We start from the raw sequence: 21,727 nt of genomic DNA on the forward strand, positions 1-21,727 counted from the left end.
CAAGGAAGGGAAAGTGATCAAGAGACTGAAAGAAGAGGAGAAATGAAGACATGGAGATGCGAAAAAGAGGACCATGGAGAGAGCCGAGAGAGAGGGAGTAAATGGAGAGGTGGTAAGAGAAAAGGAGAGGGGGTAAGAGAAAAGGAGAGGGGTAAGAGAGATGAGAGGGGGTAAGAGAAAAGGAGAGGGAGTAAGAGAAAATGAGAGGGGGTAAGAGAAAAAAGAGAGGGGGTAAGAGAAAAGGAGAGGAGATAAGAGAAATGAGAGGGGGTAGGAGAAAAGGAGAGGAGATAAGAGAAATGAGAGGGGGTAAGAGAAAAGGAGAGGAGATAAGAGAAATGAGAGGGGGTAAGAGAAAAGGAGAGGAGATAAGAGAAAAGAAGAGGGGGTAAGAGAAATGAGAGTGGGTAAGAGAAAAGGAGAGAGGGTAAGAGAAAAGGAGAGGGGGTAAGAGAAAAGGAGAGGAGATAAGAGAAATGAAAGGGGGTAGGAGAAAAGGAGAGGAGATAAGAGAAATGAGAGGGGGTAAGAGAAAAGGAGAGGAGATAAGTGAAATGAGAGGGGTAAGAGAAAAGGAGAGAGGGTAAGAGAAATGAGAGGGGGAAAGAGAAAAGGAGAGGAGATAAGTGAAATGAGAGGGGGTAGGAGAAAAGGAGAGGAGATAAGAGAAAAGGAGAGGGGGTAAGAGAAAAGGAGACGGGGTAAGAGAAAGGTGTGGGGGTATTTTATACCATCTATTGCATCTTGCCTATGACGCTCTGTCATTGCCCATCCATATATTTCTATGTATATATTCTTATTCCATTATTTTACTTAGATGTGTGTGTATTAGGTAGTTGTTATGGAATTGTTAGATTTCATGTTAGATATTGCTGCACTGTCGGAAGTATAAGCACAAGCATTTCACTACACTCACAATAACATCTGCTAACCATATGTATGTGACCAATACAATTTGATTTGATTTGAAAAGGAGAGGGGGTAATCGAAAAGAAGGAGGGACAGGCTCAGCAGGGATCAGATTTCAGTGAGTCAGCAGCAGTCAGAGGACTGAGTGGAGAGACAGCAAGAGAGGGAGGGAGGGAGGGAGGGAGGGAGGGAGGGAGGGAATTGACTCACGAGGGATGGGGAAAAATAGACACAGTGTACATTTTCACACCTCTGTGGGAGGAGCCTGACCTCGGGTTAGTACACTGGCCACACACACACACACACACACACACACACACACACACACACATACACACACACACACACACAAAGCCGCTCGCCAAGGCAACACGGCTCTCTTCAGAAACTCATCATAACCACACACACATACTGACACAACACCCCCTGACCCGGCTTACTGTACAACATCAACGGCTTATAGTCTCTACTGGAACTTCTGGCACAGAACTCCAGGGTTGTAAACACTGTGGAAACTAAGATTACATCCCAAATAGCACCTTAGTCCCTATGTAGTGCACTACTTTTGACCTGGGCCCATAGGACTTGATCAAAAGTAGTGCACTATATAGGGAATAGGGTGCCATTTGGGGCACCACCTAAACTATGAACTTCTGTTTACAACATAATTCTACCTTAGCGCTTTAGTATGTGGTCTGTGCTTGGGTTGTGTTTCATTCTAGAACGTTCTTCCTTGTTCCCGCCCCTGAACCCTTGTCCTCTCCTGATTGGACTAGATAGCTCTGGACAGCCAGCTCTGTCCTCTGACTGGATAACCCTGACGAGTTCAGGAAACTGACAACATGGTAGCTCAGTATCACTTCTGCCCCACCAGAACCAGAAAGAAGTATGGGTTGTTAAGACAATCCACTGCTGTGCATTTTGAGTACAAAATACAACCTTCCTTTTCTCCTCCTATATACATATTGATTAGATTAAACTACTAGAAAAGAGGACACAGCTCTGTCTATACAAGCACATAGAGTAGCAGCTTGGACCAAATACATGCTCATATAGGAGTCTGAGACTACGAGAATACTAATACAACAGAGCCAGTCAGTCTTACCTGAGTGTAGGAGGCGGTTGGGCCTGGTTCTTGTCCAGTGGTCCGGGTGGGAGGAAACAGGAAGCGGTTCGGTTCAGTCAGTACTATGGTTCAGTTGAAGACAGGGGACCAGACAGGGGACCAGTCAGTACTGACCAGTCAGTACTGTGGTTCAGTTGAAGTCAGTACTGTGGTTCAGTTGAAGAAAGAGGACCAGTCAGTACTGTGGTTCAGTTGAAGAAAGAGGACCAGTCAGTACTGTGGTTCAGTTGAAGACAGGGGACCAGTCAGTACTGTGGTTCAGTTGAAGACAGGGGACCAGTCAGTACTGTGGTTCAGTTGAAGACAGGGGACCAGTCAGTACTGCAGTAACTGCTGCTGTGTCTGTTTCTCTCGGTCACTAGTCTGAGGGGAGCCTGCTCCCAGATCCCCTCTCTATCTGTGCGTGTCTGTCTCGCTCCAGGTGCTTTCACCATTCCCTACAGAGAGGAGAGAGATGAGAGAGGCGTCCATGTTACTTGGCAATTAGGAAGGGAAAGTGTGTGTTGGGGGTGAGGTTACAGTTTGGAGACCGGCCAGCAGCACAATACTTACTGTGTATTGGGAATGCATTTCTTTAAGTGATGAAATTACTTCGTTTTCATGTAAAAAAAAAATATATATATAACGGCAACCTTTGCAATAGGGATGACATTTCCTATCTGAGGTCACAGTTCAAATCAAAAGCACAACTTACGTTGCGTATATTTTCCACAGACAGCCAGACAACACTTTCAGCTGGTCAAACAGAGAAGGCTTATCTTGAAATTCTATCTGTCTTGTAGTACTCCTATCTGTCTTGTAGTACTCCTATCTGTCTTGTAGTACTCCTATCTGTCTTGTCATACTCCTATCTGTCTTGTAGTACTCCTATCTGTCTTGTAGTACTCCTATCTGTCTTGTAGTACTCCTATCTGTCTTGTCGTACTCCTATCTGTCTTGTAGTACTCCTATCTGTCTTGTAGTACTCCTATCTGTCTTGTCGTACTCCTATCTGTCTTGTAGTACTTATATCTGTCATGTAGTACTCCTATCCAAACAAAACATGTTAAGTACTGTATGTACAGTGTCTACTGTACACTTATAGAACAGTAATGTTGTCTGTCTTATTTAGGGTGTTTCCCAGACATCTTGGCCTGCGTGATGACCCCTGGACCTCCCTGGGGGTCAAGTGGGAGGGGTGGGGGGGGTCAGTATATTAGGAATGGCCTCTTTGGTTTTCCAGCTACATTCCTCTGGTGTGGGCTGTGAGGGGAGGGATGACTGGTTGATCATTATGGTACACAGTACTGCTTGCTACTCTACTCAGCCCACAGATCCCTCTCTATCTCTCTCTCTCTTCAGGGATAGGCTCATCCTGCTGGCTGGCAGGCAAGCGGGCTGCATCAACTAAACAAACACTGGCCATGCTATTTATACACCCATGGCTTGTCGGCATGGCAACCACACATTGTTTACCTGCATCACAAACTATTTCAGCTTTTGTATTTAAGTGTGTTTTTCTTCTTCTAAGAATTGTTTTATATTCTTAGCTGTTTTCAATGTTGTCTGTTTTCAATGTTGGGTCATTTCATAGCCTCAAGGCAGACATGAGATGTTTAATGTGATTGTCCTGTTTCTCTCTTTGGCTTCTTAGTCGTATGACTTTATTTGTTGATTTCAGGAAACAACAAAGTTTAGCTTTGAGCTGTCTGTCTGTCTGACTTTCTCTCTGTTTTGGTTTGTGTTGTTTACTTGTTTGTATTTTTATGTTTACTCTAGTTGTTTGTGAGGCTTGTGTGTCCCTCTCCCTCTTCAGTTCACGGCGAGGGCAGCCTGAAGGTCAGCCGTCTCCCGTGGCAACAAGGACGGGCCTGGACGTCAGGAGGTGGACCCAGGAACCTTCTCAGAGGCAACAGAAAACAGGTCACCTGATCCAGCGTCAGTTCAGTTTCCCTCGGGGCCTGAAAGCTACGCTATCAACTACACTACCGTGTGTTCCAACCGTGACTTGTTCACAACACCAGCAATAACTGCAATCCTAGAAATCAGCATTTGAGAGACAACTGAGACAGTGATTGTCAGATATAGAGCATTTCACGGGGATATGATGTCATTATTTGGACAAATACACTGAACGAAAATATAAACGCAACATGTAAATATTGGTCCCATGTTTCATGAGCTGAAATAAAAGATCCCAGACATTTTCCATATGCACAAAAAGCATATTTCTCTAAAATGTTGGGCACAAATTTGTGGATGAGTGGTTTGCTGATGTCAACATTGTGAACAGAGTGCCCCATGTTGGTGGTGGGGTTATGGTACGGTCAGGCATAAGCCACGGACAACGGACACAATTGCATTTTATCTTGCAACTTGAATACACAGAGATACCGCGAGGCCCATTGCCGTGACATTCATCACCTCATGTTTCAGCATGAAAAATGCACCACCCCATGTCGCAAGGATCTGTAAACAATTCCTGGAAGCTGAAAATGTCCCAGTTCTTCCATGGCCCGCATACTCACAAGACATGTCACGACTTCCGCTGAAGTGGGCTCCTCTCCCTGTTCGGGCGGTGTTCGGGGATCGATGTCACCGGCGTTCTAGCCATCGCCGCTCCATTTCTCATATGTCCATTTGTTTTGTCTTGTTCCATTACACACCTGGTTTTCATTATCTAATCACACTACATGTATTTAGTCCCCTGTTCCCCTCCATGTATTTGTGTGTAATTGTTGATTGTTATGTGAGATGTTCACTCGCTATACGTTTGTTTAATGTTCCGTGTTTTTTGGGGCATTTTGATGTCATGGTGTGCCTATTTCTTGACCGGAATAAACATTCCACAGGCCAAACCCTGATCAACTCTATGTGAAGGAAATGTGTTGCGCTGCATGAGGCAAATGGTGGTCACACCAGATACTGACTGGTTTTCTGATCAACACCCCTACTTTCTTTTTAAAGGTACAGTGGGGCAAAAATGTATTTAGTCAGCCACCAATTGTGCAAGTTCTCCCACTTAAAAAGATGTAAGAGGCCTGTAATTTCCATCATAGGTACACTTCAACTATGACAGACAAAATGAGAAGAAAAAAAAAAACAGAAAATCACATTGTAGGATTTTTAATTCATTTATTTTCAAATTATGGTGGAAAATAAGTATTTGGTCACCTACAAACAAGCAAGATATCTGGCTCTCACAGACCTGTAACTTCTTCTTTAAGAGGCTCCTCTGTCCTCCACTTGTTACCTGTATTAATGACACCTGTTTGAACTTGTTATCAGTATAAAAGACACCTGTCCACAACCTCAAACAGTCACACTCCAAACTCCACTATGGCCAAGACCAAAGAGCTGTCAAAGGACACCAGAAACAAAATTGTAGACCTGCACCAGGCTGGGAAGACTGAATCTGCAATAGGTAAGCAGCTTGGTTTGCAGAAATCAACTGTGGTAGCAATTATTAGGAAATGGAAGACATACAAGACCACTGATAATCTCCCTCAATCTGGGGCTCAATGCAAGATCTCACCCCGTGGGGTCAAAAGGATCACAAGAACGGTGAGCAGAAATCCCAGAACCACACGGGGGGACCTAGTGAATGACCTGCAGAGAGCTGGGACCAAAGTAACAAAGCCTACCATCAGTAACACACTACGCCGCCAGGGACTCAAATCCTGCAGTGCCAGACGTGTCCCCCTGCTTAAGCCAGTACATGTCCAGGCCCATCTGAAGTTTGCTAGAGAGCATTTGGATGATCCCGACGAAGATTGGGAGAATGTCATATGGTCAGATGAAACCAAAATATAACTTTTTGGTAAAAACTCAACTCGTCGTGTTTGGAGGACAAAGAATGCTGAGTTGCATCCAAATAACACCATACCTACTGTGAAGCATGGGGGTGGAAACATCATGCTTTGGAGCTGTTTTTCTGCAAAGGGACCAGGACGACTGATCCGTGTAAAGGAAAGAATGAATGGGGCCATGTATCGTGAGATTTTGAGTGAAAACCTCCTTCCATCAGCAAGGGCATTGAAGATGAAACGTGGCTGGGTCTTTCAGCATGACAATGATCACAAACACACCGCCCGGGCAACGAAGGAGTGGCTTCGTAAAAAGCATTTCAAGGTCCTGGAGTGGCCTAGCCAGTCTCCAGATCTCAACCCCATAGAAAATCTTTGGAGGGAGTTGAAAGTCTGTGTTGCCCAGCAACAGCCCCAAAACATCACTGCTCTAGAGGAGATCTGCATGGAGGAATGGGTCAAAAGACCAGCAACAGTGTGTGAAAACCTTGTGAAGACTTACAGAAAACGTTTTACCTCTGTCATAACCAACAAAGAGTATATAACAAAGTATTGAGATAAACTTTTGTTATTGACCAAATACTTATTTTCCACCATAATTTGCAAATAAATTCATAAAAAATCCTACAATGTGATTGAATGAATTTGGTCTGTTATAGTTGAAGTGTACCTATGATAAAAATTACAGGCCTCTCTCATCTTTTTAAGTGGGAGAACTTGCACAATTGGTGGCTGACTAAATACTTTTTTGCCCCACTGTATATGTGATGAACAGATGCATATCTGTATCCCCAGTCGTGAAAATCATAGATTAGGGCATAATTAATTGCGTTTATATTTTTGTTCAGTATAACAAGTGAAAGAATGCAAATTGTCAACGCATATCCATATTCAGCATACTATCTCCTTTCCATGTGTAGCCACCTGTGGCTGTTATATAATTATATTACTATACTACCTGTTCTGCTTTCTGCTCACATTATGAGCTACTGTACCCCGAGGTGATTGTGAAGTGGATAATTTTGTGAGATCACCTTAGCTGCTAATCTCTATATTAATCATTCACAGAGCAACCTAACTTGCATAATTCTTCAGAGTAATAAACTAGTACCGTGGAGTCGGGACTGATAGAAAGGTGAGAAGATACTGCAGAAAAGGGCTTCTTCTGCCTTTCAGCAGACATGCAGACACGTCCTTGTACGCACGCACGCACGCACGCACGCACGCACGCACGCACGCACGCACGCACACACACACACACACACACACACACACACACACACACACACACACACTACTCACGCCTGCATCTTTTTCCCCTGACTCAGCAGCGGAGGGCACAGGTTTCAGTTCCCTGTCTCAGTCACACAGGAAACTCACTACCACAGGGTGTGTGTGTGTGTCGACTGCTTCCTGTTTACAAACAAAAGTTCAAACACAAAGTACCAGTGACTAAGCAGACCAGTTGGCAAGTGTAATCCAAACATGTTTCCAGCTGACCACCATTGTACCTGTTCCCAAGAACTCCAAAGTAACCTGCCTAAATGACTATCGCCCTGTAGCACTCACATCTGTAATTATGAAGCACTTTGAAAGGTTGGTCTACGCACGACTCCAACACCATCATCAAGTTTGCTGATGACACAACGGTGGTAAGCCTGATCACCAACGGCGATGACAGGAGGAGGTCAGAGACTTAGCAGTGTGTGCCAGGACAACAACCTCTCCCTTAATGCCAGTAAGACCAAGGAGCTGATCGTGGACTATAGGAGAAAGAGAGGAGAGCACGTCCCCATCCACATCAACGGGTTTGTAGTAGAGCGGTTGGAGAGCTCCTTGGTGTGCACATTACTAAGGACTTGGTATTACTAAAATGGTCCACACACACCCGCACAGTTTTGGAGAGGGCATGACAGAGCCTCTTCCACCTCAGGACGCTGAAAATATTTGGCATGGGCCCTTCGGATCCTAAAATGTTTTGATCTCTGCAGTACCATACGTAGAGTGAACGGTGCCCAGACGAGACAACGTTTCTGAGCCGGCAGAAATCACACATCAACGTCATTATCATGGGCATATCCAAGTCAATGCCAATAGAAAAAATGAAATCAAAATAAAGTTTTAACTAAAATGTGTGTAATTCATTGTTATTTGAATATGTAGGTAACAGTTTTCTGAAAGCAATAAGGCACCCGAGGCCGTGCTGTATCATGAATACAGTCACAGTTAAATGGGTTGACTGGCCCTCCACCAAACAACGAGCTCTACCTGTGACTGTCTTTATGATACAGCACTGCCTCTGTGTTTTATTGATTAATGATTACATCCTCCCTCCTCCTCCTCATAACGAGCTCCCACCCGGCATATAGCCTCTGTCCTGGTCTGCTCTACTCTCAGGCCCGGCAACGCTACATTGTCAAAACTGGACATTGTATTTTTATTTTTTTATTTTTTTTATTTCACCTTTATTTAACCAGGTAGGCTAGTTGAGAACAAGTTCTCATTTGCAACTGCGACCTGGCCAAGATAAAGCATAGCAGTGTGAACAGACAACACAGAGTTACACATGGAGTAAACAATTAACAAGTCAATAACACAGTAGAAAAAAAAGGGGGAGTCTATATACAATGTGTGCAAAAGGCATGAGGAGGTAGGCGAATAATTACAATTTTGCAGAATAACACTGGAGTTATAAATGATCAGATGGTCATGTACAGGTAGAGATATTGGTGTGCAAAAGAGCAGAAAAGTAAATAAATAAAAACAGTATGGGGATGAGGTAGGTGAAAATGTGTGGGCTATTTACCAATAGACTATGTACAGCTGCAGCGATCGGTTAGCTGATCAGATAGCTGATGTTTGAAGTTGGTGAGGGAGATAAAAGTCTCCAACTTCAGCGATTTTTGCAGTTCATTCCAGTCACAGGCAGCAGAGTACTGGAACGACAGGCGGCCAAATGAGGTGTTGGCTTTAGGGATGATCAGTGAGATACACTTGCTGGAGCGCGTGCTACGGATGGGTGTTGCCATCGTGACCAGTGAACTGAGATAAGGCGGAGCTTTACCTAGCATGGACTTGTAGATGACCTGGAGCCAGTGGGTCTGGCGACGAATATGTAGCGAGGGCCAGCCAACTAGAGCATACAAGTCGCAGTGGTGGGTGGTATAAGGTGCTTTAGTGACAAAACGGATGGCACTGTGATAGACTGCATTCAGTTTGCTGAGTAGAGTGTTGGAAGCCATTTTGTAGATGACATCGCCGAAGTCGAGGATCGGTAGGATAGTCAGTTTTACTAGGGTAAGCTTGGCAGCGTGAGTGAAGGAGGCTTTGTTGCGGAATAGAAAGCCGACTCTTGATTTGATTTTCGATTGGAGATGTTTGATATGAGTCTGGAAGGAGAGTTTGCAGTCTAGCCAGACACCTAGGTACTTATAGATGTCCACATATTCAAGGTCGGAACCATCCAGGGTGGTGATGCTAGTCAGGCATGCGGGTGCAGGCAGCGATCGGTTGAAAAGCATGCATTTGGTTTTACTAGCGTTTAAGAGCAGTTGGAGGCCACGGAAGGAGTGTTGTATGGCATTGAAGCTTGTTTGGAGGTTAGATATCACATTGTCCAATGACGGGCTAAAAGTATATAGAATGGTGTCGTCTGCGTAGAGGTGGATCAGGGAATCGCCCGCAGCAAGAGCAACATCATTGATATATACAGAGAAAAGAGTCGGCCCGAGAACTGAACCCTGTGGCACCCCCATAGAGACTGCCAGAGGACCGGACAGCATGCCCTCCGATTTTACACACTGAACTCTGTCTGCAAAGTAATTGGTGAACCAGGCAAGGCAGTCATCCGAAAAACCGAGGCTACTGAGTCTGCCGATAAGAATATGGTGATTGACAGAGTCGAAAGCCTTGGCAAGGTCGATGAAGACGGCTGCACAGTACTGTCTTTTATCGATGGCAGTTATGATATCGTTTAGTACCTTGAGTGTGGCTGAGGTGCACCCGTGACCGGCTCGGAAACCAGATTGCACAGCGGAGAAGGTACGGTGGGATTCGAGATGGTCAGTGACCTGTTTGTTGACTTGGCTTTCGAAGACCTTAGATAGGCAGGGCAGGATGGATATAGGTCTGTAACAGTTTGGGTCCAGGGTGTCTCCCCTTTGAAGAGGGGGATGACTGCGGCAGCTTTCAATCCTTGGGGATCTCAGACGATATGAAAGAGAGGTTGAACAGGCTGGTAATGGGGTTGCGACAATGGCGGCGGATAGTTTCAGAAATAGAGGGTCCAGATTGTCAAGCCCAGCTGATTTGTACGGGTCCATGTTTTGCAGCTCTTTCAGAACATCTGCTATCTGGATTTGGGTAAAGGAGAACCTGGAGAGGCTTGGGCGAGGAGCTGCGGGGGCGGAGCTGTTGGCCGAGGTTGGAGTAGCCAGGCGGAAGGCATGGCCAGCCGTTGAGAAATGCTTATTGAAGTTTTCGATAATCATGGATTTATCGGTGGTGACCGTGTTACCTAGCCTCAGTGCAGTGGGCAGCTGGGAGGAGGTGCTCTTGTTCTCCATGGACTTCACAGTGTCCCAGAACTTTTTGGAGTTGGAGCTACAGGATGCAAACTTCTGCCTGAAGAAGCTGGCCTTAGCTTTCCTGACTGACTGCGTGTATTGGTTCCTGACTTCCCTGAACAGTTGCATATCACGGGGACTATTCGATGCTATTGCAGTCCGCCACAGGATGTTTTTGTGCTGGTCGAGGGCAGTCAGGTCTGGAGTGAACCAAGGGCTGTATCTGTTCTTAGTTCTGCATTTTTTGAACGGAGCATGCTTATCTAAAATGGTGAGGAAGTTACTTTTAAAGAATGACCAGGCATCCTCAACTGACGGAATGAGGTCAATGTCCTTCCAGGATACCCGGGCCAGGTCGATTAGAAAGGCCTGCTCACAGAAGTGTTTTAGGGAGCGTTTGACAGTGATGAGGGGTGGTCGTTTGACTGCGGCTCCGTAGCGGATACAGGCAATGAGGAAGTGATCGCTGAGATCCTGGTTGAAGACAGCGGAGGTGTATTTGGAGGGCCAGTTGGTCAGGATGACGTCTATGAGGGTGCCCTTGTTTACAGAGTTAGGGTTGTACCTGGTGGGTTCCTTGATGACTTGTGTGAGATTGAGGGCATCTAGCTTAGATTGTAGGACTGCCGGGGTGTTAAGCATATCCCAGTTTAGGTCACCTAACAGAACAAACTCTGAAGCTAGATGGGGGCGATCACTTCACAAATGGTGTCCAGGGCACAGCTGGGAGCTGAGGGGGGTCGGTAGCAGGCGGCAACAGTGAGAGACTTATTTCTGGAGAGAGTAATTTTCAAAATTAGTAGTTCGAACTGTTTGGGTATGGACCTGGAAAGTATGACATTACTTTGCAGGCTATCTCTGCAGTAGACTGCAACTCCTCCCCCTTTGGCAGTTCTATCTTGACGGAAGATGTTATAGTTGGGTATGGAAATCTCTGAATTTTTGGTGGCCTTCCTGAGCCAGGATTCAGACACGGCAAGGACATCAGGGTTAGCAGAGTGTGCTAAAGCAGTGAGTAAGACAAACTTAGGGAGGAGGCTTCTGATGTTGACATGCATGAAACCAAGGCTTTTTCGATCACAGAAGTCAACAAATGAGGGTGCCTGGGGACATGCAGGGCCTGGGTTTACCTCCACATCACCCGCGGAACAGAGAAGGAGTAGTATGAGGGTGCGGCTAAAGGCTATCAAAACTGGTCGCCTAGAGCGTTGGGGACAGAGAATAAGAGGAGCAGGTTTCTGGGCATGGTAGAATATATTCAGGGCATAATGCGCAGACAGGGGTATGGTGGAGTGCGGGTACAGCGGAGGTAAGCCCAGGCACTGGGTGATGATGAGAGAGGTTGTATCTCTGGACATGCTGGTTGTAATGGGTGAGGTCACCGCATGTCGGCGGCAGCGTAGCCTAGTGGTTAGAGCGTTGGACTAGTAACCGGAAGGTTGCGAGTTCAAACCCCCGAGCTGACAAGGTACAAATCTGTCGTTCTGCCCCTGAACAGGCAGTTAACCCACTGTTCCCAGGCCGTCATTGAAAATAAGAATGTGTTCTTAACTGACTTGCCTGGTTAAATAAAGGTAAAATTTTTTTAAAAAAATTAAAAAAAATGTGTGGGAGGTGGGACAAAGGAGGTAACAGGGGTATGAAGAGTGGAACTAGGGGCTCCATTGTGAACTAAAACAATGATAACTAACCTGAACAACAGTATACAAGGCATATTGACATTTGAGAGAGACATACAGCGAGGCATACAGTAATCACAGGTGTTGAATTGGGAAAGCTAGCTAAAACAGTAGGTGAGAACAGCAACAGCTAATCAGCTAGCACAACAACAGCAGGTAAAATGGCGTTGACTAGGCAACGGGGCCGATAGATAAAACAAACAAGCAGAATGGAGTACCGTGATTAATGGACAGTCCAGCGTGCATCAGCTATGTCGCCAAGAGATCAGTGTCCAGGGGGCAGCGGTGGATGGGCAGGGAAGCTGGACTGGCGAGTGTTATCCAGGTTAAAAAAAACTAACAATAAACTAAATAGCTTGTAGCTAGTTAGCTGGTTAGCTTCTGGAGGTTCTTGAGTGTGTTCTAAAAAATTAAAATAATAGCGATTCCGTATCACATTGGGTGAGGCAGGTTTCCGGAAGGTATAAACAAATTAAAAGTCAAATAGAGATAGAAAGTAAATATGGGTCCAGTGAGTGTTTGGAACGCGGCGATTCAGACGGTTAGCAGGCCTGTGCTAACAAGCTAACAGTTCGTAGGCCCAGGCTAGACAAGCTAGCAGTTAGCAGGCCGAATTAGCAAGCAGGGAGATAGCGAGGGCTAGAGAGTTAGCCTTTGGGGGACGTCGCGATGGGGTGAGTCTGTTTATTCCTCTTCATGCGGTGACATCGATAGACCGGTCGTGGGCCCGGGTATTGTAGCCCAGGAGTATGCTACAGGTGCTCTGGCCGGGCTAGCTTCAAGCTAAGTGGGTGGAAACGCTAGCCAGGAGTAATCATCCGGGGTAGCGATTTAGCTAGATAGCTAGTTGTGAAGATCCAGCTGAAAAAAAATGTTCCGTTTGCGGTGGGAATCCGGGGATGAAAAATAAATAGGTCCGTTATGCTCTGGTTAGAGTCGCGTTGTTCGAACTGGCGAGAGCTTTCTGGGCTAAAGGTTAGCTGATGACCGGTTAGCTGAAGACCGCTAGCATAGCTGGTGGTTAGCTGGCTAACTTCAGTTGAGGGGTTCCGGTTCCGAAGGAAATATAAATACTTTAGGAAAAATAGCTACATTGGGTGAGGCGGGTTGCAGGAGAGTATTTGGAAGCTTAGGTTTAGCAAAATGTTTTTAAAGAGATATGCGAAGAAAAATATGTAAAAAACGAAAAAGAAACGATATATACAAGGGACAGGACGACAGGACGACTTACTGCTACGCCATCTTGGAAATGCATTTCATTTACCATTTGTTATTTTTATGGGGAAACAATACTGGGGGAGCTCAAATTCTATCTGGGGGGTCCATGCCCGGGTTTGCCATCCCGTAAAGCCGGCCCTGGCTTGGTATGGCAAATGCACCGCCCTCGACCGCAAAGCGCTACAGAGGCTGGTGCGGACAGCCCAGTACATCACTGGGGCCGAGCTCCCTGCCATACAGGACCTCTGTATCAGACGGTATCAGAGGAAGGTTCCAGACAGATTCTACCCCCAAGACATGACTGCTAAATAGCCATAAGACTATCTGCACTGACCCTATCTTGCACTGACTCTGTGCACACTCACAAGACTATACAGTATATACACACTATATACACACACTCACACACACTACATTGACACAAAACCCACACACATTCACTACATACGCGCACACACTAGTGATGGAGGAAAACATCCACAAGGTTACATATTTGGATATCAGTTTGTATAATATATTGTATCGTATCGTTTTGACAAAATATACATATAATATGATGCACCAAAACTTCAGTATTTTCCTTCATAGCTTGTCCTCCATCTTCTTTTTAAATATGGAGACAATTTGTTTCAGCACTTTGACTGATGCAAACTCATTTTCTCATCATCTCTCTCTTGTCCCTCTGCAGCAAACATATGGTAAGAAATATGTAGGGAACATCGAATCACAATAAAATCACAGTTATCGAATCGCAATACATACACAGTGAGTGTACAAAACATTAAGAACACCTGCTCTTTCTAGACTGACCAGGTGAATCAAGGTGAAAGATATGATCCCTTATTGATGTCACTTGTTAAATCCACTTCAACCAGTGTAGATGAAGGAGAGGAAACATGTTAAAGAAGAATTTTAAGCCTTGAGACAATTGAGACATGGATTGTGTATGTGTACCATTCAGAGGGTGAATGGGCAAGACAAAATATATTAGTAAGTGTATGGGGCATGGTAGTAGGTGCCAGAAGCACCGGTTTGTGTCAAAAACTGCAACGCTGCTGGGTTCTTACACTCAACAGTTTCCCATGTGTATCAAGAATCGTTCACCACCCAAAGGACTTGACACAACTGTGGGAAGCATTGGAGTCAACATCCCTGTGGAACGCTTTCATTCCCCGACGAATTGAGTCTGTTCTGAAGGTTCTGGGAGGGTGCGCAACTCAATATTAGGAAGTTGTTCCCAGCCCTATCACACACACATAACACTCACCTGCATAATGACACAAACACACACACACATACTGGTACTGATCTGGTACTGGTACTCCCTGTATATAGCTCCACATTGATCTGGTACTGGTAAAATCTGTATATAGCTCCACATTGATCTGGTACTGGTACTCCCTGTATATAGATCCACAGTGATCTGGTACTAGTTCTCCCTGTATATAGCGCCACGTTGATCTGGTACTGGTACTTCCTGTATATAGCTCCACATTGATCTGGTACTGGTACTCCCTGTATATAGCTCCACAGTGATCTGGTACTGGTACTCCCTGTATATAGATCCACATTGGTCTGGTACTGGTACTTCCTGTATATAGCTCCACATTGATCTGGTACTGGTACTTCCTGTATATAGCTCCACATTGATCTGGTACTGGTACTCCCTGTATATAGCTCCACATTGATCTGGTACTGGTACTCCCTGTATATAGCTCCACATTGATCTGGTACTGGTACTCCCTGTATATAGCTTCACAGTGATCTGGTACTGGTACTCCCTGTATATAGCTCCACATTGATCTGACACTGGTACTTCCTGTATATAGCTCCACATTGATCTGACACTGGTACTCCCTGTATATAGCTCCACATTGATCTGGTACTGGTACTCCCTGTATATAGCTCCACATTGATCTGGTACTGGTACTCCCTGTATATAGCTTCACATTGATGTGGTACTGGTACTCCCTGTATATGGCTCCACATTGATCTGGTACTGGTACTTCCTGTATATAGCTCCACATTGATCTGGTACTGGTACTTCCTGTATATAGCTCCACATTGGTCTGGTACTGGTACTTCCTGTATATAGCTCCACATTGATCTGACACTGGTACTCCCTGTATATAGCCTCACATTGGTCTGGTACTGGTACTTCCTGTATATAGCTCCACATTGATCTGACACTGGTACTCCCTGTATATAGCTTCACATTGATCTGACTCTGGTACTTCCTGTATATAGCTTCACATTGATGTGGTACTGGTACTCCCTGTATATAGCTTCACATTGATCTGGTACTGGTACTTCCTGTATATAGCTTCACATTGATCTGGTACTGGTACTCCCTGTATATAGCTCCACATTGATCTGGTACTGGTACTCCCTGTATATGGCTCCACATTGATCTGACACTGGTACTCCCTGTATATAGCTCCACAATGATCTGGTACTGGTACTCCCTGTATATAGCTCCACATTGATCTGGTACTGGTACTCCCTGTATATGGCTCCACATTGATCTGACACTGGTACTCCCTGTATATAGCTTCACATTGATGTGGTACTGGTACTCCCTGTATATAGCTCCACATTGATCTGGTACTGGTACTCCCTGTATATAGCTCCACATTGGTCTGGTACTGGTACTTCCTGTATATAGCTTCACATTGATCTGACACTGGTACTTCCTGTATATAGCTCCACATTGATCTGACACTGGTACTCCCTGTATATAGCTTCACATTGATCTGACACCGGTACTCCCTGTATATAGCTCCACATTGATCTGACACTGGTACTTCCTGTATATAGCTCCACATTGATCTGACACTGGTACTCCCTGTATATAGCTCCACATTGATCTGACACTGGTACTCCCTGTATATAGCTTCACATTGATCTGACACTGGTACTTCCTGTATATAGCTCCACATTGACCTGACACTGGTACTTCCTGTATATAGCTCCACATTGATCTGACACTGGTACTTCCTGTATATAGCTCCACATTGATCTGACACTGGTACTCCCTGTATATGGCTCCACATTGATCTGGTACTGGTACTTCCTGTATATAGCTCCACATTGGTCTGGTACTGGTACTTCCTGTATATAGCTCCACATTGATCTGACACTGGTACTCCCTGTACATAGCTCCACATTGATCTGGTACTGGTACTCCCTGTATATAGCTCCACATTGGTCTGGTACTGGTACTTCCTGTATATAGCTCCACATTGATCTGACACTGGTACTTCCTGTATATAGCTCCACATTGATCTGACACTGGTACTTCCTGTATATAGCTCCACATTGATCTGACACTGGTACTCCCTGTATATAGCTCCACAGTGATCTGGTACTGGTACTCCCTGTATATAGCTCCACATTGATCTGGTACTGGTACTCCCTGTATATAGCTTCACATTGATGTGGTACTGGTACTCCCTGTATATGGCTCCACATTGATCTGGTACTGGTACTTCCTGTATATAGCTTCACATTGATCTGGTACTGGTACTTCCTGTATATAGCTCCACATTGGTCTGGTACTGGTACTTCCTGTATATAGCTCCACATTGATCTGACACTGGTACTCCCTGTATATAGCCTCACATTGGTCTGGTACTGGTACTTCCTGTATATAGCTCCACATTGATCTGACACTGGTACTCCCTGTATATAGCTTCACATTGATCTGACTCTGGTACTTCCTGTATATAGCTTCACATTGATGTGGTACTGGTACTCCCTGTATATAGCTTCACATTGATCTGGTACTGGTACTTCCTGTATATAGCTTCACATTGATCTGGTACTGGTACTCCCTGTATATAGCTCCACATTGGTCTGGTACTGGTACTCCCTGTATATAGCTCCACATTGATCTGGTACTGGTACTCCCTGTATATAGCTCCACATTGATCTGGTACTGGTACTCCCTGTATATAGCTCCACATTGATCTGGTACTGGTACTCCCTGTATATGGCTCCACATTGATCTGACACTGGTACTCCCTGTATATAGCTCCACATTGATCTGGTACTGGTACTCCCTGTATATAGCTCCACATTGATCTGGTACTGGTACTCCCTGTATATGGCTCCACATTGATCTGACACTGGTACTCCCTGTATATAGCTTCACATTGATGTGGTACTGGTACTCCCTGTATATAGCTCCACATTGATCTGGTACTGGTACTCCCTGTATATAGCTCCACATTGGTCTGGTACTGGTACTTCCTGTATATAGCTTCACATTGATCTGACACTGGTACTTCCTGTATATAGCTCCACATTGATCTGACACTGGTACTCCCTGTATATAGCTTCACATTGATCTGACACCGGTACTCCCTGTATATAGCTCCACATTGATCTGACACTGGTACTTCCTGTATATAGCTCCACATTGATCTGACACTGGTACTCCCTGTATATAGCTCCACATTGATCTGACACTGGTACTCCCTGTATATAGCTTCACATTGATCTGACACTGGTACTTCCTGTATATAGCTCCACATTGATCTGACACTGGTACTTCCTGTATATAGCTCCACATTGATCTGACACTGGTACTTCCTGTATATAGCTCCACATTGATCTGACACTGGTACTCCCTGTATATGGCTCCACATTGATCTGGTACTGGTACTTCCTGTATATAGCTCCACATTGGTCTGGTACTGGTACTTCCTGTATATAGCTCCACATTGATCTGACACTGGTACTCCCTGTACATAGCTCCACATTGATCTGGTACTGGTACTCCCTGTATATAGCTCCACATTGGTCTGGTACTGGTACTTCCTGTATATAGCTCCACATTGATCTGACACTGGTACTTCCTGTATATAGCTCCACATTGATCTGACACTGGTACTTCCTGTATATAGCTCCACATTGATCTGACACTGGTACTCCCTGTATATAGCTCCACAGTGATCTGGTACTGGTACTCCCTGTATATAGCTCCACAGTGATCTGGTACTGGTACTCCCTGTATATAGCTCCACAGTGATCTGGTACTGGTACTCCCTGTATATAGCTCCACATTGATCTGGTACTGGTACTCCCTGTATATAGCTCCACAGTGATCTGGTACTGGTACTCCCTGTATATAGCTCCACATTGATCTGGTACTGGTACTCCCTGTATATAGCTCCACATTGTTCTGGTACGGGAAGGACTGCCCGTTCCATGACTGCCTGTTCCATGATCTCGCCTTCACGGTTGACAACTCCATTGTGTCCTCCTCCCAGAGCGCTAAGAACCTTGGCGTGATCCTGGACAACACCCTGTCGTTCTCAACTAACATCAAGGCGGTGGCCCGTTCCTGTAGGTTCATGCTCTACAACATCCGCAGAGTACGACCCTGCCTCACACAGGAAGCGGCGCAGGTCCTAATCCAGGCACTTGTCATCTCCCGTCTGGATTACTGCAACTCGCTGTTGGCTGGGCTCCCTGCCTGTGCCATTAAACCCCTACAACTCATCCAGAACGCCGCAGCCCGTCTGGTGTTCAACCTTCCCAAGTTCTCTCACGTCACCCCGCTCCTCCGCTCTCCCCACTGGCTTCCAGTTGAAGCTCGCATCCGCTCTACAAGACCATGGTGCTTGCCTACGGAGCTGTGAGGGGAACGGCACCTCAGTACCTCCAGGCTCTGATCAGGCCCTACACCCAAACAAGGGCACTGCGTTCATCCACCTCTGGCCTGCTCGCCTCCCTACCACTGAGGAAGTACAGTTCCCGCTCAGCCCAGTCAAAACTGTTCGCTGCTCTGGCCCCCCAATGGTGGAACAAACTCCCTCACGACGCCAGGACAGCGGAGTCAATCACCACCTTCCGGAGACACCTGAAACCCCACCTCTTTAAGGAATACCTAGGACAGGATAAAGTAATCCCTCTCACCCCCCCCCCCTTAAAAGATTTAGATGCACTACTGTTCCACTGGATGTCATAAGGTGAATGCACCAATTTGTAAGTCGCTCTGGATAAGAGCGTCTGCTAAATGACTTAAATGTAAATGTAAATGGTACTGGTACTCCTGTATATAGATCCACGTTGGTCTGGTACTGGTACTTCCTGTATATAGCTCCACATTGATCTGACTCTGGTACTTCCTGTATATAGCTCCACATTGATCTGGTACTGGTACTCCTGTATATAGCTCCACAGTGATCTGGTACTGGTACTCCCTGTATATAGCTCCACATTGATCTGACTCTGGTACTTCCTGTATATAGCTCCACATTGATCTGGTACTGGTACTCCCTGTATATAGCTCCACAGTGATCTGGTACTGGTACTCCCTGTATATAGCTCCACATTGATCTGGTACTGGTACTCCCTGTATATAGCTCCACATTGATCTGACACTGGTACTCCCTGTATATAGCTCCACATTGATCTGACACTGGTACTCCCTGTATATAGCTCCACAGTGATCTGGTACTGGTACTCCCTGTATATGGCTCCACATTGATCTGGTACTGGTACTTCCTGTATATAGCTTCACATTGATCTGACACTGGTACTCCCTGTATATGGCTCCACATTGATCTGGTACTGGTACTCCCTGTATATAGCTCCACATTGATCTGGTACTGGTACTCCCTGTATATAGCTCCACATTGATCTGACACTGGTACTCCCTGTATATAGCTTCACATTGATCTGACACTGGTACTCCCTGTATATAGCTCCACATTGATGTGGTACTGGTACTCCTGTATATAGCTTCACATTGATCTGACACTGGTACTCCTGTATATAGCTTCACATTGATCTGACACTGGTACTCCCTGTATATAGCTTCACATTGATCTGACACTGGTACTCCCTGTATATAGCTCCACATTGATACGGTACTGGTACTCCCTGTATATAGCTTCACATTGATCTGACACTGGTACTCCCTGTATATAGCTTCACATTGATCTGACACTGGTACTTCCTGTATATAGCTCCACATTGATCTGACACTGGTACTTCCTGTATATAGCTCCACATTGATCTGACACTGGTACTTCCTGTATATAGCTCCACATTGATCTGACACTGGTACTCCCTGTATATGGCTCCACATTGATCTGGTACTGGTACTTCCTGTATATAGCTCCACATTGGTCTGGTACTGGTACTTCCTGTATATAGCTCCACATTGATCTGACACTGGTACTCCCTGTATATAGCTCCACATTGGTCTGGTACTGGTACTCCCTGTATATAGCTCCACATTGGTCTGGTACTGGTACTCCCTGTATATAGCTCCACATTGATCTGACACTGGTACTCCCTGTATATAGCTCCACATTGGTCTGGTACTGGTACTTCCTGTATATAGCTCCACATTGGTCTGGTACTGGTACTTCCTGTATATAGCTCCACATTGATCTGGTACTGGTACTCCCTGTATATAGATCCACATTGGTCTGGTACTGGTACTTCCTGTATATAGCTCCACATTGATCTGGTACTGGTACTTCCTGTATATAGCTCCACATTGATCTGGTACTGGTACTCCCTGTATATAGCTCCACATTGATCTGACACTGGTACTCCCTGTATATAGCTCCACATTGGTCTGGTACTGGTACTTCCTGTATATAGCTCCACATTGATCTGACACTGGTACTCCTGTATATAGCTCCACATTGATCTGGTACTGGTACTCCCTGTATATAGCTCCACATTGGTCTGGTACTGGTACTTCCTGTATATAGCTCCACATTGATCTGACACTGGTACTTCCTGTATATAGCTCCACATTGATCTGACACTGGTACTCCCTGTATATAGCTCCACATTTATCTGACACTGGTACTCCCTGTGGAACAAAGCTCCACATTGATCTGACACTGGTACTCCCTGTACATAGCTCCACATTGGTCTGGTACTGGTACTCCCTGATATAGCTCAACATTGATCTGACACTGGTACTCCCTGTATATGGCTCCACCTTGGTCTGGTACTGGTACTCCCTGTATATAGCTCCACATTGATCTGGTACTGGTACTCCTGTATATAGCTCCACATTGATCTGGTACTGGTACTCCCTGTATATAGCTCCACATTGATCTGGTACTGGTACTCCTGTATATAGCTCCACATTGATCTGACACTGGTACTCCTGTATATAGCTTCACATTGATCTGACACTGGTACTCCCTGTATATAGCTCCACATTGATCTGACACTGGTACTCCCTGTATATAGCTTCACATTGATCTGGTACTGGTACTTCCTGTATATAGCTCCACATTGATCTGGTACTGGTACTCCCTGTATATAGCTCCACATTGATCTGGTACTGGTACTCCCTGTATATAGCTTCACATTGATCTGGTACTGGTACTTCCTGTATATAGCTCCACATTGATCTGACACTGGTACTCCTGTATATAGCTTCACATTGATCTGACACTGGTACTC

The 21,727-nt window shown here is 45.4% G+C and overlaps 1 protein-coding gene across 1 annotated transcript in view; it reads right to left on the reverse strand.

Annotated features, from left to right (window-relative positions):
* The window catches only part of atxn1a (ataxin 1a), a 235,723-nt gene that overhangs the window by 160,233 nt on the left and 53,763 nt on the right, over window positions 1–21,727 (reverse strand). Inside the window, 1 exon segment of the mRNA XM_065017909.1 lies at window positions 2,015–2,472. The gene's annotated coding sequence lies outside the window, so the exon portion shown is untranslated.

This window comes from Oncorhynchus nerka, linkage group LG4 (genome assembly GCF_034236695.1).
Source record: "Oncorhynchus nerka isolate Pitt River linkage group LG4, Oner_Uvic_2.0, whole genome shotgun sequence".
NCBI classification, from domain to species: Eukaryota; Metazoa; Chordata; class Actinopteri; order Salmoniformes; family Salmonidae; genus Oncorhynchus; species Oncorhynchus nerka.